We start from the raw sequence: 11,601 nt of genomic DNA on the forward strand, positions 1-11,601 counted from the left end.
CTTCTTCTTCTTCTTCTTCTTCTTCTTCTTCTTCTTCTTCTTCTTCTCCTCCTTCTCCTCCTCCTCCTCCTTCAGTTCCTCCTCCTCCTTCTTCACTAAAGTCAATATTTTCTAAATATTATCTCATGACTCAGGTGAGACAGATAGATAGAGAGATAGAGGGGGGCACAGAGAGAAGATATAATCAGACAAAATGAAACCAAGAGAAAAAACAAAAGAGAATGGAGAAAAGAGAGAGAAGAAAAAGATAAGAAGATGAAAGATGGATGGAGAAACAATAGAGGTAGAAAGAGACAGATAAGGAAAGAGAGAGACAAAAGAGAGAACTAAGGAAAGGGAATAAGGAAGTAAGAAGACAAAATAGAAGAGAGAGAGAAGACAAAACTGATGAAAGTTTTAGAGCTGGAAGGGATCTTAAAGATTTTCAAATCCAACTCCCTCATTTTACAAATAAGCAAATTGAGGCCCAGAAAAGTTATGTGACTTGCCCTAGGTAAACACAAGGAGTGAGTGACAGAAATAAAATTTGAACCCAGGTCCTCTGACTGAAGAGCCTTTATTCTTTCTTCTCTACCACACTGTAGAGGTTGAGTAAGCAGGGTGAAGAAGAGGAAATTAGCATTCAGGATTCTGTGGCTGAGTTTCCTCACCTAAAAATGAAAGGAGTCCTCTAAGGAACAGCTTCTGAAGTCATGATGAGCTGCTAGGCTTCTGTGGAAATTCAAGCAATCAGAGTTTTAGAGCTGAGAGGGACTTAGAGGCCTTCTTGGCTTGAACAAGAGTCCCCACCGTAGTGTATCAGACATGTGCTCATTCAGCCTTTGCCTGAAGACTTCTGATGAGGGTCATTCTGCTGCCTCCTTTGGAAGCCCATTATATGTCTGACCAGTTCTAATTGTTAGGAAGCATGTCTTGGGGCCTAAATCTACCTGTGCAACTTCCTTTCACCCATTACTCCTAGTTCTTACTCTCTGGGACTTAAAGTTAATCTCTCTTTTAACTGGCAGTTTAAAAAAAATATTTCAACATCATTACTACCCTTCCCCAGCAGTCTTCTTTTATAAATGTTCCGTTCAACAAAACTTTTTATAACATTATATAGCTTTATATATCATTATATAGGGGTGTATGGGATACTCAGTGAGAACTGGCACCTCTGGTCAAGCACTTTTCAGGACTGCCTATCCATCTTTGGTGTCCACCTTCACCTAACTCTTACCTGGGGCTCCAAGAAGCTATAGCAGTGCAGTGGCCACACCCTGGCAAACCATCTAGGCAGACAGGTTAATCCAGATTGAGGGTAACGACAGGCCTCAAACCTGTCAGTGAGTTAGGCAGTTGTCCACCCTAAACATTTGATGACTTCTCTGGGTGGAATGGGCAGATGAGAACAATTTGTTCCAATGGCCTCGAAGGTTGATGAAGTAGATGCTATGGAGTGCTTAGAGCTTAGTTAGACATCAAAGACATCAAGGTCATACACATCCCAGGCCATGGCTAGTAGTCTTGACTTTTTTTCTTGCCACTAGACTTTGGTGACTCTGAAAGAGAGAGTGAGGCTGACAACTTTGGGCAAGCCTGCCTCACTTAAATCCAATTCATGAGCAAATCAAGACATCACTCCATGGTGTCATTGGTCCTCTTTGAAAACGAAGGATGAACAATGACATATAGCATTAATTGGAGGCTTGTTCCCAGTCAACACTGAAATACAAAGCTTCTCCTCTGACTCCTCTAGCAGCAATCCCTAAGCCCCTCAGAGATCCCAGCAAAACTTTGGCTATAAATCCCTGTAAGCAGCACCTACCCTGAGTAGGGCAAGACTTAAAAATAGGACATTTTCTCTTCTTTGTAAAAAATTTCTTATTACTAATAGCAATGCCTTAGATTTATTCAGTTAAAATACCTTCACATATATGAACCAATTTGATACTCAAAACAACTCTTCAAAATCCAGAAGGTAGTGTTTGGAATCCCCATTTTACACATGAAGTAAGGCCCAGAAAAATGAAATGATTTGTCCCAGGTCAGTGGCAGAATCAGTACTAGAAGTCTGGTCTCCTGATTATGAGTCTGTTTTAATGAAGGGGCTCAACTTGGTGGTTGTGATTGTTTTAAAAAAAATTTATCCCTGGATTTCAACATTAGTTTCCTCTGATATCCTGTGTATACCTACCGAACATCACTTCATTATTTGAGTCTTAGTTTTCTCATCCACAAAATGAAGGAGTTGGATGAGATTGCCTTTGAAGTCCCTTCCAGGTCAAAGATTCTATGAGTCTATGATTCTATTATTATGTAACTTCTAATAGGCAAAGGATTGGGAGACTTTAGGTATACATAGTCACAGGAGGAGGGGGAGAGAATGAAAAAGGAAGAAAGGGAGGAAAGAGAATCAATCAATCTTTTGTTTCTTCATTTAACAGGCTGAGTCCTATGGGGAAGGCAAGAGGAACATATAGAATCTCTGCCCTCTGGGAATGTGAATCTCAGGCCATTCCTTGCATGATGTGGGCCAATAAGAGACTCTATAAATGCAGTAAATATTTCAATAGTATCTATAACATATTACAAACATAGGATTTTTTCACTGAATGAGCCCACACTTTTCTATTTCTGTTAGAGGGAACATCATCTACCCAGTCAACTAGATTTATAAACTTGGGGTGATCCTTAACTTGACTTTCCTCACCTTTACTTTCTATATTTAATCAGTTACCAAGTCCTCCCATTTCTACCTCCATGATGTCTTCCACATCTATCCTTTTCATTGAAATGGCCACCACCCTTGTTCAAGGTCTCCTCAGCTCTTACCTGGGCTATGGCAACAACCTCCTAATTACATCTCCCTGTCTCCAGTTTATCACCTTTGCCACTGATTCTTATAACAACCTATTATTATCCCCATTTTATAGATGGGCAAACAGAGGTTAAATGACTTGCCCAGCATCACTCAGCTAGTAATGTCTGAGGTCAGATTTGAACTCAGGTCTTTCTGCCTTTAGGACTAGCACTCTGGCGGCTTTACCACCCATCTGCCTCTGTGATCTGACCACATCACTTGCCTAACCCCAACTCTTCAGTGGTTCCCTATTGTTTCTGTGATAAAATGCATACTTCTCAGCCTGGCATTTAAGCCCTCCATGATCTTGCTCCCACCTAAGTTTCCACACTTTTCCCATGCCAGTCCTTTTAAAGTCCTCTATATTCCAGCCAAAACAGACTGAACTTGAAATTTCATCTCTGGCCCTTATGCATTCCCAGATGCATTTCCCCTCATTTCTGCTTGTCAGCATCCTTATCTTCCCTTAAAGCTCAGTTCATGTGCCGCCTCCTCAATGGAGTCTAACTTGCCCTACCACAATTGCTTGTCTTCTCTTTTACGTCAATTCACCCTACATTTACCTAATAGAGTATGTGTTTTATTCTTCCAGTAAGATGCAAGCTGTTAAGAGTGAGAATAATTATATTTTTATTTTTGGATTCCCCAAATAGGAAACAGTACCTATACAAGGTATCCCCAAAATCTTAGGGCAGTTTTAAATGTTATTAGCTATTAAAACCTTAAAATTGCCCTAAAACTTTGGAAATACACTGTACTAAGCACATAGTAGGTGTTTAATACATGCCTTTGGTTGAATGACCTTAGAATTAGAAGAAACCTGCCTCCAGGTATAAACTCAGTTTTGTTTGTTGTGCTGTGGCTGACCTTCCCAGAACATCCATTCTCAAGGTTTCCAGTGGCAAATTCTTTCTGTGTGTATTTTAACGTTTTTTTTTTTTTTGAACGGGATTTAATTGTAAGAAGTAATAAATTAGGTATCTGGAAAAACATCCCCTTGTCCTACCAAAGGACATTTGTGTCCTCGGATGACTAACAACCCTGAATTAACATTATTTAGTATTTATAACTTCCGATTCTACAAAAACTTACTTACAAATGTTGCTGGTAAATTCCTGCCTTCAGGATATTTTTAGTGGCTATTGTCTGCTCTGACAATGTTCCTAGCAATGTATCTTTGCTAACTAGAAGGGCAGGGGATTCATTCATTTTAGCAGAGAGAATTTGGAGGTTTTCCCTAGAGACTGGCTTTAAAAAATTGTAGAGCTCAGAGAGTAACAATTTCTTTGGTGCTGAAGGAGGTCACTGGGACACTTGAGGTATACATAGTCACAGGAGGAGGGGGAGAGAATGAAAAAGGAAGAAAGGGAGGAAAGAGAATCAATCAATCTATCCACCAATAAATACTTCTTGAGGATCTACTTGAATTAGAAGATTCAATTCAATTTCAATTCAATTCAATTTAACAAACATTTATTAAGCGTCTAGTATGTTCAAGGCACAATACTAGGCAGATATCAAGGTAAAAAACAAAAAAGATCCTACCCTCAAAGGGTTCATATTCTATTGGGGAGGTAGATACAAAATGCATATAAGTAAATAAATGCAAAGCTTATACATAGTAATTTCAATATGTACAATATGCTTAATAGCTGGTCTGGGCATCCAGAGAGGACTGCTATAGGAGGTATCACCTGACTCTGTGCTTTGAAGGAAGTTACAGATTGTGCCAGGTGGAGGTGAGCAGGGAGAAATGCATTCCAGATGCTTCAGATCACTTGGGCAAGGTCACGAGGCCTGGGGATGGAATGTTGGGTAGCAGGAACAATTCTCAGGTCAGTTTGACTGGAACATAAGGTGAAAAAAAGGGGAGAAATAGGAAGAAAGGCTGAAAAAGTAGGTGGTGGGATACAGGTTTTGATGGGGGAAACTGAATGAATATTTCATCTTGGAGATGATCAGGTGCCACTGGAGATTTTTTTGAGTAGGAGGGCATTTGGGGGTCCTTTTAGTTTTAAATCCTATGATCATTCTGTGTTGTTTAGTCCAGCACCAGGAGCTTCAGAGGATATATGGAGAAGGAGAAATGATGATTCTTGTGCTCTTATAGGTTCTGAATCTAGTTGGGAAGACAAAATATAATGCAGCATATCAGAAAACAAGGAGGTGCTAGGCTGTGGTGCCTTTCTGTAATTCAGGCATTTGGGTACTAAGTCTGAGCTTACTTACATGTAGGACTGGGGAGTTCTATCTGAGCTGTCCCAATTCATTAGGGGCTGCCTTTGAGATTTCATGAGGTGGGTGTGTCTCCCTCCAAACTAACCCATCCTCAGGGGCAGGAACCCTTAAATGAAAAACACTGTTGTGGAAGGGAATGTAGGGAGGGCCCTCTGCTGAAGCCATACACTGATCTGCTTTTTTTGCCCATAAATTCTCTTTAAGGGTTTCTGCAAAGAGGACAAGAAAATTTAAGAGGCTGGTAAGCTTCTGGCAAGGAGATGTACAACTTTATTTGAGTATTTAATTTCCTCTTTCATTCATAAAATAAACATCGTTGATTTATCTGAAAGAGGCTGTAAACTCATTCAGTGTTTTCTTAAAGGAGTCCATAGGACAAGCAGCATGGTAAATTGCCTTGGAGAACTTGACCTGCAAATGTGCCTGCTTTTAAATTATACACATCCAGGAAATAGTTGGATTCAACATTTTAGTTAGAAAGGTTAACATGTTTGGGCTTGATTGTCTTAAATCTTTCACCAGAAAATCCTGTAGGAAGCAGGACGTTAAAGGAAGGGGACCATGGATTCTCAGTGTCTAGGAAAAGCTCCCAGACTTTCAAAGGAAAACATCCATTAATCATGGAGGAACTACTCAATCTAATAAAAGTTGTTGTTAAAATAAGAGAGACTGGTAAGTGTTTTCTCTATTTAGTTTATAATCTTAAAGAAAAACTCATTATCTTCTGCTGCTCTCCCCTTTCCCCCAAATTGAATGATTGAAATTGTTCTCCCTTGGCTAGTTCTAATCGCTATTTGGCAAAGCAGGAAATTTTTAGTGTGTAGAGTAAAATGGAAAAGAAATGAAGAACACTGTCGTTATCGGGAAACTGTCCCCCAGGAAGTGCTGATGAGCGCCTTCTTGCATTTGCTTCTTGGAGGCAAGGATTTTCAGGAGAAGGAAGATCCTGGACTTCTGAATGGGCTGGATATCATGTTAGCTGAGGAACACTGCTGGTGTTGGCAAAGTGGTAGCCAGATGCTACTCCACCCCGCCCCCCCAAATCCCTGCTACAGTCAGTGTGGGCCTCAATCTACTGGGTACTGAGGGAGAGGCTAGCTACCCTATCGCCATTCATCATTGCTAATCTATCTAGTTAGCAGTCAGAGGATCCACTTTGGTTTTAATTTAGCTAAATTGAAGGAAATTACAACTATCCATTTGTGAATGGGGACCAGACATTCTGACAACTTTCCTGCTTCTTTCCGCTCCTTCTGCTCTCCCAAATTCATGGCATTCTCTCCCCAAGAAGTTGAGCCAAATTCAAGCTGTATATCATCAACTTGGAGGTGAAAGCCCTTATGGGAGATGGTGCCTCTGCTCAAGTCCTCTGAGTTCAGTTTCCTAAAAGTCTGGAGGATTTTAAAGGCAGATTCAGGTCCTGGGAAACTTCTGGAGACTTTGAATGGTGCAATTACTAGTTATGATTTCAAGCAACTTCCCAGTGCCCACAGTCCCCAAGGATCAGCCTTACCAAAACTGTCACTAGGCATGGGAGACCAGAATGGATTATGTCTGCAACGGGAGTCAACTTGTCTTACCCTGACCTGGGGCATTCCACAGACAAGATGTGTGCTCATTGAGCTGTATTTTTGGAGGTGCCTTGGCTCTATTTTTCTTCTCTGGCCTATTAGACAGAGCTGGTATTCCTAGCACTGCCAAGACCATTGTTTTCTCTTTTGATTTCTACACATGCGAGCACTAAAATGACTTTGTAAGCCATTAGAAATATCCAGCTTGGAGGAAAGAAGATTTTAGTGTTGTAGGGAAAAGAACTCTGGGCTGGGAATCAGGAAACCTGCATTCTAGTTCCTTCTCTACCACATTTATTGGGCATGTGACTTTGGGCAAGTCACAACTCTGTGAGCCTCAGTTTCTTTTGGGAAGACATCTGTAAGATAGAGCGGATCATACTGTCCCATAGCTATTAACGAGTTATTAAGAAGTTGATGGGCGCAACATGAAGGCATGTGGATAGAATGCTGGACTAGGAACAGGAGGACCTTAGGTTCAAAAGCTGCTGCCTCTGACAATATTCTAGAATGTGGCTATAAAAAAACTATTATTAATGATGATTCTTGTGCTCTTATAGGTTCTGAATCTAGTTGGGAAGACAAAGCATAATGTAGCATATCCCTATTAGAATACAAGATTCTTGAAGGCAGGAACTATTTCATTTCTGTCTTTGTACACCCAGTGTTTAGAATAGTACTTGGTATATAATAGGTGCTTAATAAATTCTTGTTGATTGGTGGGTATTGATAATACCAATAATATGACCTTTAGTGAATTGAAAGTATTAATGGATAGGAAGACAGAAATTCCGAAGGAATTCATAGAATTACCTTCTGATGTCATTCATTAGATAAGGAAAATAATGAGATGATGGTCAACATGAACCCTGTGTCTGGAGCACAAGACTATGCCTTGTCCCGTGATCCAGCAAACTCTAATGGTTGTGCACCTCTCTGCTAGGCTGACCTCACCCATAAAGAGAACCAAAGAATTAATTAAATTCATACTATCTGTCAGGCACTACGCTAAGTGCTTTATGGCTGTTATGTCATTTGGTCCTCAGAACAACCCCAGGAGGTAAGTGCTATCATTATCCCCATTTAGCAGATGAGAAACTGAGTCAGGCAGAGGTCAAGTGACTTGTCTAGTTAAGAAGTGTCTGAAACCAGATTTAAGCTCAGTCTTGGCTCTGCCCAGCTCTGGGGTTCCCTGTACCACCTAGCTTCCAGTTCAGTCAACAGGATACCTAAGCAGGAGGGCCTCATCAGGTTTGCAAAGAGATGGAATCCTCCAGAGACTTCTGCTTGGTCAGATCTTTAGGATGCTTTACCAATGAGGCACTAATTACATTCAGTTTCTGATGTACCACCATGTTATCTCCCTATTTTCCCTGCAGGTACAATGAAAGACATTCCCCTAGTGAGACTCTAGACTTTGAAGTCAGGGATCACATTTTATGCTTTTTTATGATGCCCACTTAACCAAGTCTAGAGGTAAAGTTGTTCAGTAGTTGCTCAGTGCACAAGTGGGGAACTGAATTGAGCTGAGTAGGCCTGTGAGAGTCATAGACTCAGGTTCTCAGAGATCTTCTGGAGAAGCCATAGATCTTTCCATCCTAGGGGGAATTTTACCTGCAGCAACCCTGACAGGAGGTATCTAATCTCTGCTTAAATGTATCTGGTGGCAGGAGTAGGCAGGTAGAAACCTAATAGATTTCTCAGGTTCTTTTTCATTCTATGATGCAAAGAAGTAATGCATTAATTCTATTCTTTATAGTTCTACTTGTTAAAGAGTCCTTCCTGACATTGAGGTACAATCTGCAAGTGTCACCCATTGGTCTTTGCTCTGCGCTTTGGATCTACACAGAATGAGTCTTTGCCAGGTGAAACTCTTTCTGTTCTTCCACAGGGGAGTTTAGAAAGCCCATTGTTTAATCTCGATGCTTCTGGATCCCTCTTCCTGACAGCATCTTTTATTTTATTTGCATTTATTCCTCTGCAAATAATTTCCTAGCAAAACCTGTCTGTTCCACTTCTTCATTTTGGGGTGATCTGCTTGAGAAATCTTCCTTCCTTGGTCCCCAGGGAGATTGTGAGCTGGGAAGGACTAAGCACGGATAGATACTGGATCTGGGACCCACTGGGAGGCAGCCAAATGCCTTCGAACCACCAGGAGACCAAGTTCCCATTCCCCTGAGCCAATTTCCAGGAGTACCAGGAGGCTGGATCAAGACCTCAAGCAGTGTTTATTCTTTTTTTTTTTTTTAAGCAATCAGGGTTAAGTAACTTGCTCAAGGTTACACGGCCATTTATTTCTGGGTGTGGTGCTGAGTGTCTGAGCCCGGGATTCGATTTCCAGGTCGTCCCAACACTGGAGCTGGTGCTCTTACTCGCTGAGCCACCTGGCCACCCCTAAGCAATTGGGGTTAAGTAACTTGCTCAAGGTTACACGGGCAGGTGTTTCTGGGTGGGTGCTAAGTGTCTGAGCCCGGGATTCGATTTCCAGGTCTTCTCAACACTGGAGCCAGTGCTCTTACTTGCTGTGCTACCTGGCCGCCCCAACAGTGTTTATTCTTAAACAACCCCAATGTTAAGAAGAGCACCTCCCCACCAATGCCTTCTGCCATGAATTGGTAACTGACTATTAATCAAAGAAAAAGGACACACACACACACACACACACACACACACACACACACCAGGGTGGAGGAGAAAAGGGGGAAGGAGGGAGGGGAAGAGAGAGAAAGAAGCAGAGTGAGAGAGACAGAGAGACAGAGAGAGGGAGACAGAAAGAGAGACAGAGAGAAACAGAGACAGAGAGAGAGACTGAGACAAAGAGAGAGAATGACTTTGGTTAGACTCCAGAGGGGCCTTCTGTGCTGTGATCTCCTTGTCACATAGACACAGCATGGAGGTGCCAGTTGGCTTATGAAAAATACCAGCACGTGGGATACTTGTGATCAGCCAAGTCTTTCCAAGAACAAACAGAAAGGACTTTGAACTTGACCCACCCTTCAAAAGCCATAGATTATGGTGAGCCTTAAATGGTAGGCTAAAGGGTCTGTTGTTTTTTTTTCCCCAGAAGTGATGTAGAGCCACTGAAGGTCTTTGTGGTGTAGTCAGACGGGTGCTTTCAAAGGGTCATTTTGGCAGCTGTGTTGAGGATGGATTGGAGAGTGGAATGGAAACCAACTGAGAGTTGCACTAAGCTAGGGTCTCAAAGGATGGGCAGTACTTGAATAATCAGAAGGGAGAGTTTGGGTCATGTTCTCCAAGAGAAGCATCTATACGTGGTGCAATTCAGGTTGGGCAAATGCTATTCTCATTCCTGTAATTTATGATGTCACCTTTGGCAGGTGGAACTGAGAAAGGTATCCCATAGGATGTTAGAAGCTGGACTGATGCTCCCAGATCCCTCTTCCTGACGTTTTCTTTATTTGCATTTATTCCTCTGCAAATAATTTGCTAGCACAACAACCTGTCTGTCCCATTCTTTCATAAAAATGACAGCTTATTAGCTGCCTCAGGGTGTAAAGGTCCTGGGGCAGCTGCTGCCTCTTCTGTCCTCTGTGATCCCTCTGGGGAGGCCATCAGGCTTGTAGCCTGCCATTAGTAGAGTCATAAATCAGGATTGGGGGTATTTGTGAGGGTGGGGGACCGGACTGAACTTCTGGTGTAAAGGGCAAGGCAGGGAAAGGGAAGGCCAGGAGGAATTGCTGCAGCCGGACAGGCTGTAAAATCACCTGGCCCAGTGATCTTTGAGCCTGCATTTTCTGGAACAGCTGGACAACAGCAAAGGTGCCAGCAATTGGAATAGGCCCCACATTTTATGGGAGACACTGACAAGCTGAAGGAAGCACAAAGTCAGAACAAGAGAACCTGAAATCGTTAGGTCATTGTCAGTAGCAGAAACTGGGGATATTTAACTTGAAGAAGACACTTAGCAGCTGAGGGGATTCAGGAGTTCACAATAAGTATCTTTAGAAATTGAAAGGTTATGCCAGAGTTCCCAGGTCAAGGACAAAATATTACAAGCAGTCAGGAAGAAACAATTTGAGTATTGTGGAAACACAATCAGGATAACACAAAATCTAGCAGCTTCTACATTAAGAGATCAAAAGCTTGGAATAAGAAATTTGAAGGTTTGTTATATGAAATAGGAATTAAATTTACTTTGACCACAGAAGGCCAAACTAAGCCAGTAAAAGCCAGATCCATCAGAACACCAGAATTTTAGAGTAGATAGAACACTGGGCCTAGAGTCATGAAAACATGAGTTCAAATCCAGCCTGGGACACTTAGTAGCTGTGTGAGCCTGGGATTAAATTTGTCTTGTTCCGAGGTGATAGTTTGTGAAGCTCTTGGCAACAGTGCCTTGCATATATTAGGTGCTTAATAAGTGCTCATCCCAATTTGGCCATGTATCTAATACACATCTCCCAAAAAATCCTTACTATGAGATCCCAAACAAATGGTCATCTAGTCTTTTCTGGAAGACCTCTAGTGAGAGAGAACTTGCTCTCTCCCAAGGTAGCCTATTAAATTCTTGGGTAACTGGAATTGTTGGGAAGTTTTTCCTGACATCAAGGTTCAATTTTCTTCCTTTCAAATTCCCCCTATTGCTCTGAGTTCTGCTCCCTCATGTTGAACAATACAAGTGGAAATCCCTCTTCCATAGGGAAATCTTTCAAATACTTGAAACAGTTAGCATGTTTGCATGTCTTCTTGCTCTCTTCCCTCTCTTCTTTCAATCTTCTCCTTTTTTAAATTTACTTTTTGGAGGGGGGAGGGCAGGACAATTGGGGTTAAGTGACTTGTCCAAGGTCACACAGCTAGTAAGTGTTAAGTGTCTGAGGTCGGATTTGAACTCAGGTCCTCCTGACTCCAGGGTTGGTGCTCTAATCACTGTGCTACCTAGCTGCTCCTTTCAATCTTCTTTAGGCTAAACATCTCCATAGCTTACTGATC

This window comes from Petaurus breviceps, unplaced genomic scaffold, assembly GCF_028583685.1.
Source record: "Petaurus breviceps papuanus isolate PSGF00001 unplaced genomic scaffold, PetGlider_PUasm1.0 90847, whole genome shotgun sequence".
In the NCBI taxonomy this organism is placed as follows: Eukaryota; Metazoa; Chordata; class Mammalia; order Diprotodontia; family Petauridae; genus Petaurus; species Petaurus breviceps.